General features: G+C 46.5%; 1 gene segment (V, D, J or C); it reads left to right on the top strand.

The window, feature by feature from the left end:
• The first annotated feature begins 6880 nt into the window (after positions 1–6880).
• Positions 6881–12603, top strand: LOC311120671 (Ig lambda-3 chain C region-like). The segment is given in 2 exons: positions 6881–6887; positions 12284–12603.
• Positions 12604–15294: the final 2691 nt, after the last annotated feature.

Below are 15294 nucleotides of genomic sequence, written 5' to 3'. Positions count from 1 at the left end.
AGGGAGGGTGGGTACTGGGTAGACCCCTTGGGACAGTGAATATCTGGGGACAGGAGCAGAACCACATCATCTGACCATTATAGACATGGAAGGGGGTTATGGGATATAGCTGTTGGTTTTGATCATGACTAAACTATTTGGTGTATTTCAGTTGTAACCAGATGTTCTGTATGGTGGTAAAGTAGTGGTTATTTATGCTTGGTGATGTCATATAACCAGGACTTGAGGTGTGTGTTCAGTAAACCAGTGTTTCATGTCATAGTCTGTTGCTCCTCAACACCTGCAGTAGATCCCAGCTGCAGCAGTACAGTCTCTGTTCAGTCTGACTGATGGAGGTTTTTGTACGACTCTAAATCACTGTGTGAAAACCTCTGGGCTGCCAAAATTACCCATACCATAGTAATCTCCTGCATCTTCAGCTTGGACACCAGTGATTGTAAGAGTGTACTCAGTACCTGATCTACTGCCACTGAATCTAGATGGTGTTCCAGACTGAAGTGTATTTACTTTATAGATGTGGAGTTTAGGAGCCTGTCCAGGTTTCTGCAGGTACCAGCTCATGTCATCATCAATACCTGTTGAACTTGCAACAGCTTTGATAGACACATTCTCTCCCAGACGAACTGACTTCGATTCATCAGCTTGATTCAGGACACGTTGTGCAGAGGACTCTGAAATTGAAAAGGGGAAATTAGTTTTGAGTAGTCTTAAAAATCCACATAAAAGGCATTGGAAACTTTTTCCATGTACAAACATGTACAAGCCCATTAAAACCTGTTAAAACCAGCAGACCACAGGGAGAGATGCTGAGAGTTTCTCACCCTGAGTCAGGAACCCCACTGTGATCAGCAGTGGAATCAGTGATATCGACTTCATCATCTTCATCATCATCTGTGGCTCTGAGAAGACTGAACAGACTGAACCCAACGATAATAACACTGCAGTCTTAAAGTGTCAGGACAGATCTCAGTCCTGCAGTCTGAAACTCACAGGGCTATAAACACTCCCAGAGCACTGAAGCATGAGCTGCCAATGCAAAGCACCTTCTCTATGGAAATACCCTCCCTCAGGACAGATGATGAAACTGTTAATGCAATGACATAAACACATTAATCTTAAACGTGGAATACAATAGCTTAATACATCTGTGGAAGGCCTGTAATTGACCATAGTATTTAGTTACATGTAAGTGTTTTCATTCAATACTAGTGTATTGCTATCCAAATAAAATAAAATAAAATAAAATACAATTGGTCACATGCGCCGAATACAAAGTGAAATGCTTACTTACAAGCATTAACCAACAATGCAGTTATAAGAAAATAGAGTTAAGAAAATATTTACTAAATTAACTAAAGTAAATAAAATATAAAGTAACACAACAAAATAACAATAGCGAGGCTATATACAGTGGGTACCGGTACCGAGTCAATGTACGGGGGTACAGGTTAGTCGAAGTAATTTGTACATGTAGGTAGGAGTAAAGTGACTATGCATAGATAATAAACAGGAAGTAGCTGCAGTGTAAAAACAAGGGGGGCAGGGTGGCCATTTTATTAATTGTTCAGCAGTCTAGCAGTCTTATGGCTTGGGGGTAGAAGCTGTTAAGGAGCCTTTTGGACATAGACTTGGCGCTCCAGTACCGCTTGCCATGCGATAGCAGAGAGAACAGTCTATGACTTGGGTGACTAGAGTTTTGACAATTCTATACTAAACTAAAATATATACACAGCATGCAACAATTTCAACGATTTTACTGAGTTACAGTTCATATAAGGAAATCAGTCATTTGAAATAAATAAATTAGGCCCTAATCTACGGATTTTACATGACTGGGAATTGGTGCAGCATGGGTGGGCCTTGTGCTAAAATGGCATCATGCTGAAGTTCAGTTCAGACCATAAAGAATTATTGAGGCCTCAGATGGATATAACCGTTTTTGCATGGACATTGCCATTGAGGGATTCCACCATTTTGAAGTAGTCAACTGCGTGGTACTTCCTGTGGATTAAGGAAGGATCACATAAATCCATCCTGGTCATCAGGAGGGATCAGCCAATTAATTATACTAATGAGGAAAGATATCATTACTGCAGGAGGCAGTAAATCGCCAGCCTTGTCTTTATACCTGTTCAAACAACACATTCTAGGTGGCAGTATGTACCCTTTTAGTTTGTTTACCAGTAGAAGTAGTAGAGGAAGAAAATGGACGACTTCACAATGGAGATGGCTCTGCTCTCACAGACACCATAATGGGACAGATACAATAATGATGTTGTCTATCTAAGTCTATGGTTCAGACAGAAAATAAAGAGTTATTAGTCAAACAGTTTCAGGGTCAGCTGTTGGTTGGATTACAGACTGGGCCAGCAAGCTCTTTTATTGCTTTTGACATTCATATCTAGACAGGTGTGCAATGACAGAACAGTATCAAAGTCACTAGATATTAGTAGCATAATGGTTAACTGAATTTTACTGCTGGCAATAAAAAGTGAATTTCATCATCTGTTGCTTCAACTAGGTGGCAACAAAATAGTTTTCTGATTGGTTGTATCTTAATCAAACTCCTCCCACTCGCTCTTTCGCTTCTCTTCGCATGGAACCATATGCCCAGCAGCTTGTAGGCACACACAGATAATACAACAAGCTTTAACCAAACAAAATATTTTTACGTTTTATCGCTTGTTTACTTGACGATAACATTTTGTTTTGATTTGTGTTTGTGTAGGCTACACAGCCGAAAATCAACAAGTTCAACACGGCGCCACTACAACATTGTTTGCCCAACTTCATAACCATTATGAGGCTTTTCTGAATGAAAATAACTTTGTGACAGATCTCCTAGTTACGATGGAGGAGATAGCTGGGATACAGAGAACATACACCGCTTCACACTCCAGTGATGTAAGGAATGGTTATGTTCTGTAATGTCCTAAACGTACTGGCACAGAGGCAAGGTGCAACCTTTCATATCTGACCTATGACCTTGCTAGGTCAGACATATCAGCTGGAGGTTACTGTTATCCTCTGACTGATGTCCAGTCTAGTTTACTCAGGATTAGGTCTGGGAGATGCTGCAGTGCGATACAGGACAAGTACTGGTGGAGGCATTAGGAGGTTGTGTGTTTGTCTGAGCGTGTGACTTTGGAACTGTTGACCTCTGACCCTTGCTGACCTGTCAGTGACCCTGGAGGTATTCTAGACTGGGATGACGGACTTCCACCTGGCTCAGTGCTGATTCCTGATGAATTCATGATGAATCTGTCTGTGTTGATTCCTGATGAATTCTTAATGAATCTGGCTCAGTGCTGATTCCTGATGAATTGATGATGAAACTGGCTCAGTGCTGATTCCTGATGAATTGATGATGAAACTGGCTCAGTGCTGATTCCTGATGAATTGATGATGAAACTGTCTCAGTGTTGATTCCTGATGAATTCCTGATTAATCTGGCTCAGGGATGATTCCTGATGAATTCATGATGAATCTGGCTCAGGGATGATTCCTGATGAATTCATGATGAATCTGGCTCAGGGATGATTCCTGATGAATTCATGATGAATCTGGCTCAGTGCTGATTCCTGATGAATTCCTGATGAATCTTCAGATGTACATCACTAGTTATCCAATACTTCCTCATGCCATTCTAGTGGGCACCGGGGATGTAAAATCTGACCTTAGATAATGGTGCTCTCTTCATCTAGTCTCTTTGTCAAGATAACTAAAAGCTGACTACAATAAAGTGACAGGCAGTCTGGTGGCATGTTGGGGTTGGACTGACTCTCTTCCCTGGGGAACTGACCTCTGACCTTTTTATCTTTGACCTCTACCAGTCTGGCTGACGTCCGGTGGCCAACCTCTTCCTGTCGACACCACACAAGATTAGTGCAGTGACCTATAAAATGACCTGTAACTGAAGTCTGACTTATGACGTTGAACTTTTACCCTCTGCCAGTCTGTCTGATGTCCACTGGCCAACCTCCTCTGGTCTAGTTCTGGTGTGGTGTTAAGGATGGGGGAACATCTGGGGAGTGTACTGCTCTATTCTGGGAGAGGGACCACGCAAATCTCAGTTTCTGTTTCACAGGACTCTCCCTCTGTCAAACACATGTACTTACACACACACACACTATACTGCTCCACAGAAGTGTTGGCCAGCTGTGTGTGTCTGGTTGATCTACCAAGCATTGAGGCACACCAACTTTTACGCTTCACACATGATTTTATGTGGACATGATATGGATTATTCATCCCTCAATGAGACTATTTCACCTGTATCTTTCTGATAAGGAGGATATTTGTAGCCATGGGAGGTAGGGAGTGTTATGAAACTAGTTTGTAACCATTATTTCTGTGAGTTAGTAAAGTGGTTATACTTGGTGATGTCATATCACAAGACCCTTAGTTCTGTGTTCAGTGGACCAGTGATGTGTGTCATTTCATGCAGGAGGTTTTTGTACGGCTCTAAATCACTGTGTGAACACATTTTTACTATTGAGTTGGTGGAAACTCTTACAGTAGTAAACTGCTGCATCTTCAGCCTGGACTCCACTGATGGTCAGAGTGAAGTCACTCTCAGACCCACTGCCACTGAATCTAGCAGGAATCCCATCTAGCAGTTTCTTTGCATATTTTATCAGGAGTTTGGGAGCTTCTCCAGGTCTCTGTTGATACCAGAACGCACCCTCATCTCCATCACTCCATTTGTACACTTTAGGGTTGGTTTTACAGGTCAGAGTGACGGGGTCTCCTGGAGAAAATGTCACTACAGGAGGCTGAGTCACAGTCACCTGACCTCTGGATCCTGAAGAGGAAAAATATAAATTGATCAATGAATATAAATAAGAGATCATTTATAATTCATTATATTTAATGCAGGGACATTTATTAATTGTGAGCCATTTCAATGATTATACAAGGTACTCAACAATATGTCATTTTTCCATTGTAAGTGTTAGAAAACAACAGACCTTTGAGGCAGCTGCAGACCAGTGTCCAGATGAAGATGGTGATCAGAGTCATGGTTGCCGTTGTTTCTGTTGTGTTGAAGGAGCGCTCTCAGTCCTGCAGTCTGAAACTCACAGGGCTATAAACACTTCCAGAGCACTGAAGCATGAGCTGCCAATGCAAAGCACCTTCTCTATGGAAATACCCTACCTCAGGACAGATTATGAAACTGTTAATGCAATGACAGAAACATGGAAGGAAATATCTTACCTAAATTCCTGGAAGGACTTTACATTTTAGTCATTTAGCAGACACTCTTATCCAGAGCAACTTACAGTAAGTGAGTGCATACATTTTTTTCATACTGAACCCCCGTGTGAAATGAACCCATGTTCACCCATGCTCTACCAACTGAGCTACAGGGGACTATAGTCTTTACTATAGTATTTAGTTACATGTACAGTGAGGGAAAAAAGTATTTGATCCCCTGCTGATTTTGTACGTTTGCCCACTGACAAAGACATGATCAGTCTATAATTTATATGGTAGGTTTATTTGAACAGTGAGAGACAGAATAACAACAAAAAAGCGGGCGCTGCAGGATTTCAGTCCTTCACGGCGTAGTGTGTTACCAATTGTTTTGTTGGTGACTATGGTCCCAGCTGCCTTGAGATCATTGACAAGATCCTCTCGAGTAGTTCTGGGCTCTGATTCCTCACCGTTCTCATGATCATTGCAACTCCACGAGGTGAGATCTTGCATGGAGCCCCAGGCCGAGGGAGATTGACAGTTCTTTTGTGTTTCTTCCATTTGCGAATAATCACACCAACTGTTGTCACCTTCTCACCAAGCTGCTTGGCGATGGTCTTGTAGCCCATTCCAGCCTTGTGTAGGTCTACAATCTTGTCCCTGACATCATTGGAGAGCTCTTTGGTCTTGGCCATGGTGGAGAGTTTGGAATCTGATTGATTGATTGCTTCTGTGGACAGGTGTCTTTTATACAGGTAACAAACTGAGATTAGGAGCACTCCCTTTAAGAGTGTGCTCCTAATCTCAGCTCGTTACCTGTATAAAAGACACCTGGGAGTCAGAAATCTTTCTGACTGAGAGGGGGTCAAATACTTATTTCCCTCATTAAAATGCAATCAATTTATAAAATTTTTGACATGCGTTTTTCTGGATTTTTGTTGTTGTTATTCTGTCTCTCACTGTTCAAATAAACCTACCATTAAAATTATAGACTGATCATTTCTTTGTCAGTGGGCAAACGTACAAAATCAGCAGGGGATCAAATACTTTTTTCCCTCACTGTAAGTGTTTTCATTCAATACTAGTGTATTGCTATTCTATATGGCTGCCGACTTGTACTTAGTGAGTTTGTCAGAGATATTTGACATCTCCAACATTTTTATTTTATATTAATGGGGGAAATCAACTAAAATTAATAATCTAAAATATCAAACATAAAATAATTCAAAAGTTATGACCTACATGTGGTGTTTTTGACTGACAATCAGTGGTAGGGTTGAATGTGTGTTGTATAGAGAGTTACTGGTGTGTATAAAGTGCAGGAGGTTTTTGTACGGCCGTTCAATGAGTCTGTATCACTGTGGTGGACTTTTGGTGGCGGCACCAAACTCATCATTGACTGTAAGTACAAGAGGTTCATTCCTTTTTATAATACATACATTTTAACATTAATAAAGTCCCAAAAAGTGATCGTTAAGAAAAAGTTGTAGTTCTGGATGTTTAATTTATTTACTTCAGATTATTTGCAATGTTTCCATATGCTCTGATAATCTTTCAAGAACTTCATGTACCAAACATCTGTGAACAGAAAAGGATAGTTTTAGTGGTTGATGTCTTTAAGTACACTAAACCAGTTCAGCTGCATTATTCAACTTTTTATATTGTAAGCATCTAAGTTTCATATATGTACAGTAATTTAACACACCACTGACTATAGTGTGTGGTCTTGCTTCATAGATGTTCTTGAAGGTGTCACACCCTGGCTCTGGGACTCTATATGTTGAGCCAGGGTGTGTATATTCTATGCATTGTATTTCTGTGTTGGCCTGAGTGGTTCCCAATCAGAGGCAACGGGTGTCAGCTGTTGCTGGTTGTCTCTGATTGGGAGCCATATTTATACAGGCTGTTTTCCCACAATAGTTGTGGGATCTTGTTCCAGTTGGTTTGTTCCTTTTGGGTTGTACCTTTGGACGTCACAGTATCGTTTATTGTTTTGTTTCGAGTGTTTACTCACTTTAAATGAAGTATGTTCGTTCATCACGCTGCGCCTTGGTCCACTCACTCTAACGATCGTGACAGAAGATCCCACCATACCAGGACCAAGCAGCGTGTCCAGGAGCAGGCAGCCTGGACGTGGGAGCAGATAATGGACGGGCAGGGGTCCTGGACCTGGGAGGAAATCCAGGCCGGGATGGATCGCCGTCCATGGAGGGAGACGGTAGAGGCGCGACGGAGAGAGGAGCAACGGCGTCAACAGGGTCGTCGTCGGACGGACGAGAGGCAACCCCAAAAAATTTTTAGGGGGGGGCACACGGCATGGGCGACGGGGCAGCAGGAGGCAGCTACAGGGCGTATTAGGAGGTTAGGTGAGGAGGCCACCAGGTTAAGGGGGCTATTGGTGCAGAGGGAGCAGGAGTTAGTGGTGCAGAGGGTGGAGCTACTGGAGGCGATAAGGGAGAAGGTGAGAGTAGAGGCACGGCGAGAGGATCTGTGTAGGCAGCTGAGGGAGCGGAGGGTTATGACGAATCCCAGTCCCGCTCCTCACACCAAGCAAGTGGTGTGCGTCGCCAGCCCGGCCCGGCCTGTTCCTGCTCCTCGCATCAAGCCTACAGTGCGCGTCGCCAGCCCGGCCCGGCCTGTTCCTACCCTTCGCACCAAGCCTACGGTGTGCATCGCCGGCCCGGCCTGTTCCTGCTCCTCGCACCAAGCCTACGGTGCGCGTCGCCAGCCCGGCTCGGCCTGTTCCTGCTCCTCGCACCAAGCCTACGGTGCGCGTCGCCAGCCCAGCCCGGCCTGTCCCTGCCCCTCGCACCAAGCCTACGGTGTGCGTCGCCAGCCCGGCCCGGCCTGTTCCTGCTCCTCGCACCAAGCCTACGGTGCGCGTCGCCAGCCCGGCCCGGCCTGTTCCTGCCCTTCGCACCAAGCCTACGGTGTGCATCGCCAGCCCGGCCCGGCCTGTTCCTGCTCCTCGCACCAAGCCTACGGTGCGCGTCGCCAGCCCGGCCCGGCCTGTTCCTGCCCTTCGCACCAAGCCTACGGTGTGCGTCGCCAGCCCGGCCCGGCCTGTTCCTGCTCCTCGCACCAAGCCTACGGTGCGCGTCGCCAGCCCGGCTCGGCCTGTTCCTGTTCCTCGCACCAAGCCTACGGTGCGCGTCGGCAGCCCGGTCTGGCCCGTTCCTGCTCCACGCACCAGGCCAGGGGTGCGCATCGTTAGCCCAGTCCGGCCCGTTCCTGCTCCACGCACCAAGCCAGGGGTGCGAGTCGTCAGCCCGGTCCAGCCCGTTCCTGCTCCACGCACCAAGCCAGGGGTGCGCATCGTCAGCCCGGTCCGGCCCGTTCCTGCTCCACGCACCAGGCCAGGGGTGCGCATCGTTAGCCCGGTCCGGCCCGTCCCTGCTCCACGCACCAAGCCAGGGGTGCGAGTCGTCAGCCCGGTCCGGCCCGTTCCTGCTCCACGCACCAAGCCAGGGGTGCGCATCGTCAGCCCGGTCCGGCCCGTTCCTGCTCCACGCACCAAGCCAGGGGTGCGCATCGTCAGCCCGGTCCGGCCCGTTCCTGCTCCACGCACCAAGCCAGGGGTGCGCATCGTCAGCCCGGTCCGGCCCGTTGCTGCTCCACGCACCAAGCCAGGGGTGCGCATCGTCAGCCCGGTCCGGCCCGTTCCTGCTCCACGCACCAGGCCAGGGGTGTGCATCGTTAGCCCGGTCCGGCCCGTTCCTGCTCCACGCACCAAGCCAGGGGTGCGAGTCGTCAGCCCGGTCCGGCCCGTTCCTGCTCCACGCACCAAGCCAGGGGTGCGCATCGTCAGCCCGGTCCGGCCCGTTCCTGCTCCACGCACCAAGCCAGGGGTGCGCATCGTCAGCCCGGTCCGGCCCGTTCCTGCTCCACGCACCAAGCCAGGGGTGCGCATCGTCAGCCCGGTCCGGCCCATTGCTGCTCCACGCACCAAGCCAGGGGTGCGCATCGTCAGCCCGGTCCGGCCCGTTGCTGCTCCACGCACCAAGCCAGGGGTGCGCATCGTCAGCCCGGTCCGGCCCGTTCCTGCTCCACGCACCAAGCCAGGGGTGCGCGTCGTCAGTCCGGCACAACCCGTGCCTGGGTCACCGGTGCCTGGTCAGGTACCGGTCAGCTGCTCCACACCGGAGCTTAAGCAATCCGCTCCTACGATGTCCAGTCCAGCTCCAGCCAGTGGGGCCAGACCGGATCAGGGGCGCTACGGGGGGATTATTGGAGGGTGGTGGGCAAGCCCGGAGCCGGAACCGCCTCCGAGGAGGAATGCCCACCCAGCCCTCCCCTGGTTTGTTTATGTTTAGGCGCGGTCGCAGTCCGCGCCTTTAGGGGGGGGTACTGTCACACCCTGGCTCTGGGACTCTATATGTTGAGCCAGGGTGTGTATATTCTATGCATTGTATTTCTGTGTTGGCCTGAGTGGTTCCCAATCAGAGGCAACGGGTGTCAGCTGTTGCTGGTTGTCTCTGATTGGGAGCCATATTTATACAGGCTGTTTTCCCACAATAGTTGTGGGATCTTGTTCCAGTTGGTTTGTTCCTTTTGGGTTGTACCTTTGGACGTCACGGTATCGTTTATTGTTTTGTTTCGAGTGTTTACTCTCTTTAAATAAAGTATGTTCGTTCATCACGCTGCACCTTGGTCCACTCACTCTAACGATCGTGACAGAAGGTAAGTGAAACAGTCTGTAGAAGATATATATATGTGGTCCTCTGTAGCTCAGCTGGTAGAGCACGGCGCTTGAAACGCCAAGGTAGTGGGTTCGATCCCCGGGACCACCCATACACAAAAATGTATGCACGCATGACTGTAAGTCGCTTTGGATAAAAGCGTCTGCTAAATGGCATATTAATTAATATTAATATAGATAACCTGCCAGGAAACACTATCACCACCGATAAATCTACAATAATCGAGAATTTCAACAAGCATTTTGCTACAGCTGGCCATGCTTTCCATCTGGCTACCACTACCCCGGCCACCAACTCTGCACCCTCCGCTGCAACTTGCCCATGCCCCCCCCCCCGCTTCTCCTTCACACAAATTCAGACAGCTGATGTTCTGAAAGAGCTGCAAAATCTGGACCCCTACAAATCAGCTGGGCTAGACAATCTGGACCCTTTCTTTCTAAAACTAGCCGCCGAAATTGTCGCAACCCCTATTACTAGTCTGTTCAACCTCTCTTTCATAACGTCTGAGATCCCCAGAGATTGGAAAGCTGCCGCGGTCATCCCCCTCTTCAAAGGGGGTGACACTCTAGATCCAAACTGCTACAGACCTATATCCATCCTGCCCTGCCTTTCGAAAGTATTTGAAAGCCAAGTTAACAAACAGATCACCGACCATTTCGAATACCACCGTACCTTCTCCGCTATGCAATCCGGTTTCCGAGCTGGTCATGGGTGCACTTCAGCCACGCTCAAGGTCCCAAACGATATTATAACCGCGATTGATAATAGACAGTACTGTGCAGCCGTCTTCATCGACCTGGCCAAGGCCTTCGACTCTGTCAACCACCGCATTCTTATTGGCAGACTAAATAGCCTTGGTTTCTCAAATGACTGCCTCGCCTGGTTCACCAACTACTTCTCAGATAGAGTTCAGTGTGTCAAATCGGGGGGCCTGTTGTCTGGACCTATGGCAGTCTCTATGGGGGTGCCACAGGGTTCAATTCTTGGGCCGACACTTTTCTCCGTGTATATCAATGATGTCGCTCTTGCTGCTGGTGACTCTCAGATCCACCTCTACGCAGACAACACCATTTTGTATACATCTGGCCCTTCATTGGACACTGTGTTAACAAACCTCCAAACGAGCTTCAATGCCATACAACACTCCTTCAGTAGCCTCCAACTGCTCTTAAACACCAGTAAAACTAAATGCATGCTTTTCAATCGAACGCTGCTGGCACCCGCCCACCCGACTAGAATCACCACTCTCGACGGGTCTGACCTAGAGTATGTGGACAACTACAAATACCTAGGTGTCTGGTTAGACTGTAAACTCTCCTTCCAGACTCACATAAAGAATCTCCAATCCAAAGTTAAATCTAGAATCGGCTTCCTATTTCGCAACAAAGCCTCCTTCACTCATGCTGCCAAACATGCCCTCGTAAAACTGACTATCCTACCGATCCTTGACTTCGGCGATGTCATTTACAAAATAGCCTCCAACACTCTACTCAGCAAACTGGATGTAGTCTATCACAGTGCCATCCGTTTTGTCTCCAAAGCCCCATACACTACCCACCACTGTGACCTGTACGCTCTTGTTGGCTGGTCCTCACTACATGTTCGTCGTCAAACCCACTGGCTCCAGGCCATCTATAAATCACTGCTAGGCAAATCCCCGCCTTATCTTAGCTCATTGGTCACCATAGCAGCACCCACCCGTAGTCTGCGCTCCAGCAGGTATATCTCACTGGTCATTCCCAAAGCCAACACCTCCTTTGGCCGCCATTCCTTCCAGTTCTCTGCTGCCAATGACTGGAACGAATTGCAAAAATCTCTGAAGCTGGAGACTCTTATCTCCCTCACTAACTTTAAGCATCAGTTGTCAGAGCACCTTACCGATCACTGCACCTGTACACAGCCCATCTGAAATTAGCCCACCCAACTACCTCATCCCTATATTGTTATTTATTTTGCTCTTTTGCACCCCAGTATCTCTATTTGCACATAATCTCTTGCACATCTAGCATTCCAGTGTTAATACTATTGTAATTATTTTGCACTATAGCCTATTTATTGCCTTACCTCCATAACTTGCTACATTTGCACACACTGTATATATATTTTCTGTTGTATTTTTGACTTTATGTTTTTTTACCCCATATGTAACTCTGTGTTGTTTTTATCGCACTGCTTTGCTTTATCTTGGCCAGGTCGCTGTTGTAAATGAGAACTTGTTCTCAACTGGCTTACATGGTTAAATAAAGGTGAAATAAAAATAAAAAATGTTTTTTTAAAGTATCAGATTTGTTTCTTCATGTTAAAGTTGTTGAAAGTTCTTCAAGGTTCTTGTCCAGTTTAACCCTTACATGTCATCTTTCCTTTCCCCCTCCCCTTCTCTCTCCTAGTGGGTGTGGTACGTCCCTCCCTGACCGTCCTACTCCCCTCCAGTGAGGAGCAGGACAAGGGGAATGTTGCCCTAGTGTGCCTGGCCAACAGGGGCTTCCCGGGGGGCTGGAAGCTGGGTTGGAGGCTGGGGGATGGGGGGGCCTTGCAGGGCAGCCAGAGCCTGGAGGTCCTGGAGAAGGACGGTCACTACAGCTGGAGCAGCAGCCTCACCCTCCCCACTGACCAGTGGAAGAATGCTGGCTCATTCACCTGTGAGGCCACCCTAAAGGACCAGACCCCCGTCACTCACACACTGGAGCCACGCCACTGCTCCCAGTAGACCCCCTGTACACAGAGAACACCTATCTGTCTGTCATTCCATCATTCTAAATATCTATCTATAGCTTCAGCTTTGGTCATCAATTTGTGTTTCTGCATCTTTACATCTGTACGTGTGGTTGTATTGCTTTTAGATTGGAAATGTTAACAAAATAAAGTACTTTGTATTAATGTCAAAGAAGGTGTCCCTGATTTTTATTATCAATATAATTGTGAATATCTGTGGACTTGTGGTTGTTAAACAAAGAGTAAACTGCTCTGTAACAAAATGAACATTAGCAGGTTGATAGGGGGTGAGGGAGGGTGGGTACTGGGTAGACCCCTTGGGACAGTAAATATCTGGGGGACAGGAGCAGAACCACATCATCTGACCATTATAGACATGGAAGGGGGTTATGGGATATAGCTGTTGGTTTTATCATGACTAAACTATTTGGTGTATTTGAGTTGGACCCAGATGTTCTGTATGGTGGTAAAGTAGTGGTTATTTATGCTTGGTGATGTCATATAACCAGGACTTGAGGTGTGTGTTCAGTAAACCAGTGATTCATGTCTGAGTCTGTTGCTCCTCAACACCTGCAGTAGATCCCAGCTGCAGCAGTACAGTCTCTGTTCAGTCTGACTGAGGGAGGTTTTTGTACGACTCTAAATCACTGTGTGAAAACCTCTGGGCTGCCATAGTACACCCATACCATAGTAATCTCCTGCATCTTCAGCTTGGACACCAGTGATTGTAAGAGTGTACTCAGTACCTGATCTACTGCCACTGAATCTAGATGGTGTTCCAGACTGAAGTCTATTTACTTTATAGATGAGGAGTTTAGGAGCCTGTCCAGGTTTCTGCAGGTACCAGCTCATGTCATCATCAATACCTGTTGAACTTGCAACAGCTTTGATAGACACATTCTCTCCCAGACGAACTGACTTCGATTCATCAGCTTGATTCAGGACACGTTGTGCAGAGGACTCTGAAATTGAAACGGGGAAATTAGCTTTGAGTAGTCTTAAAAATCCACATAAAAGGAATTTGAAACTTTTTCCATGTACAAGCCCATTAAAACCTGTTAAAACCAGTAGACCACAGGGAGAGATGCTGAGAGTTTCTCACCCTGAGTCAGGAACCCCAGCATAATCAGCAGTGGAATCAGTGATATTGACTTCATCATCTTCATCATCATCTGTGGCTCTGAGAAGACTGAACAGACTGAACCCAACGATAATAACACTGCAGTCTTAAAGTGTCAGGACAGATCTCAGTCCTGCAGTCTGAAACTCCCAGGGCTATAAACACTCCCAGAGCACTGAAGCATGAGCTGACAATGCAAAGCACCTTCTCTATGGAAATACCCTCCCTCAGGACAGATGATGAAACTGTTAATGCAACACAATAATAATCTTGAACATGGAAGGAAAGAGCTTACCTAAATCTGTGGAAGGACTTGACCATAGTTTTTAAATACATATAATTAAATACTAGTGTTTTGCTGTTCTATATGGCTGCCTTATTGTACTTAGTGAGTTTGTCAGAGATATTTGATATCTCCAACATTTATATTTTAAAGTCATGGGGGAAATCAGCTAAAATGTATAATCTGAAAAATCTAACAAATTAATTTGAATGTTATGACCTGTATATGGTGTTTTTCGACTGACTATCAGTGGTAGGGTTGAATGTGTGTTGTGTAGAGAGTTACTGGTGTGTATAAAGTGCAGGAGGTTTTTGTACGGCCGTTCAATGAGTCTGTATCACTGTGGTGGACTTTCGGTGGCGGTACCAAACTCATCATTGACTGTAAGTACAAGAGGTTCATTCCTTTTTATAATACATTCAATTGAACATTTATAAAATCACAAAAAGTCAAAATTGTTAAATAGTTGTCGTTTTGAATGTTTAATTTATTTTATACCTATTAGTTGCAATGTTTATATATACTGTAATGATCATTCAAGGACAGAAACTTCATATACCAAATATCCACCATTAGAAAATAATAGTTTGATGTGTTCGATGTCTTTAAATACACAAAAACAGTTCAGCAGCATTATAAAAACATTTTCATTGTAAGCACGTAAGTTTTGTTTATGTACTGTACTTTAACGCATCACTGAACTTAGTGTGTGTTCATGCTTCATAGATGTTATTAGAGGGAAGTAAAAGAGTGTGTAGTATATATTTATAGATAACCTGTCATTTTCACAAACTATTTTATATAATACAAATATCAGATTTGTTTCTTCATGTTAAAGTTGTTGAAAGTTCTTCAAGGTTCTTGTCCAGTTTAACCCTTACATGTCATCTCTCCTTTCCCCCCTCCCCTTCTCTCTCCTAGTGGGTGTGGTACGTCCCTCCCTGACCGTCCTACTCCCCTCCAGTGAGGAGCAGGACCAGGGGAATGTTGCCCTAGTGTGCCTGGCCAACAGAGGCTTCCCAGGGGGCTGGAAGCTGGGTTGGAGGCTGGGGGCCGGGGGAGCCTTGCAGGGCAGCCAGAGTCTGGAGGTCCTGGAGAAGGACGGTCACTACAGCTGGAGCAGCAGCCTCACCCTCCCCACTGACCAGTGGAGGAATGCTGGCTCAGTCACCTGTGAGGCCACCCTAAAGGACCAGACCCCCGTCACTCACACACTGGAGCCACACCACTGCTCCCAGTAGACCCCCTGTACACAGAGAACACCTATCTGTCTGTCATTCTAT

This window comes from Coregonus lavaretus, assembly GCF_964263955.1.
Source record: "Coregonus lavaretus genome assembly, contig: HAP1_SCAFFOLD_579, whole genome shotgun sequence".
Taxonomy (NCBI): Eukaryota; Metazoa; Chordata; class Actinopteri; order Salmoniformes; family Salmonidae; genus Coregonus; species Coregonus lavaretus.
This window is presented reverse-complemented; position numbering and strand designations above follow the sequence as displayed.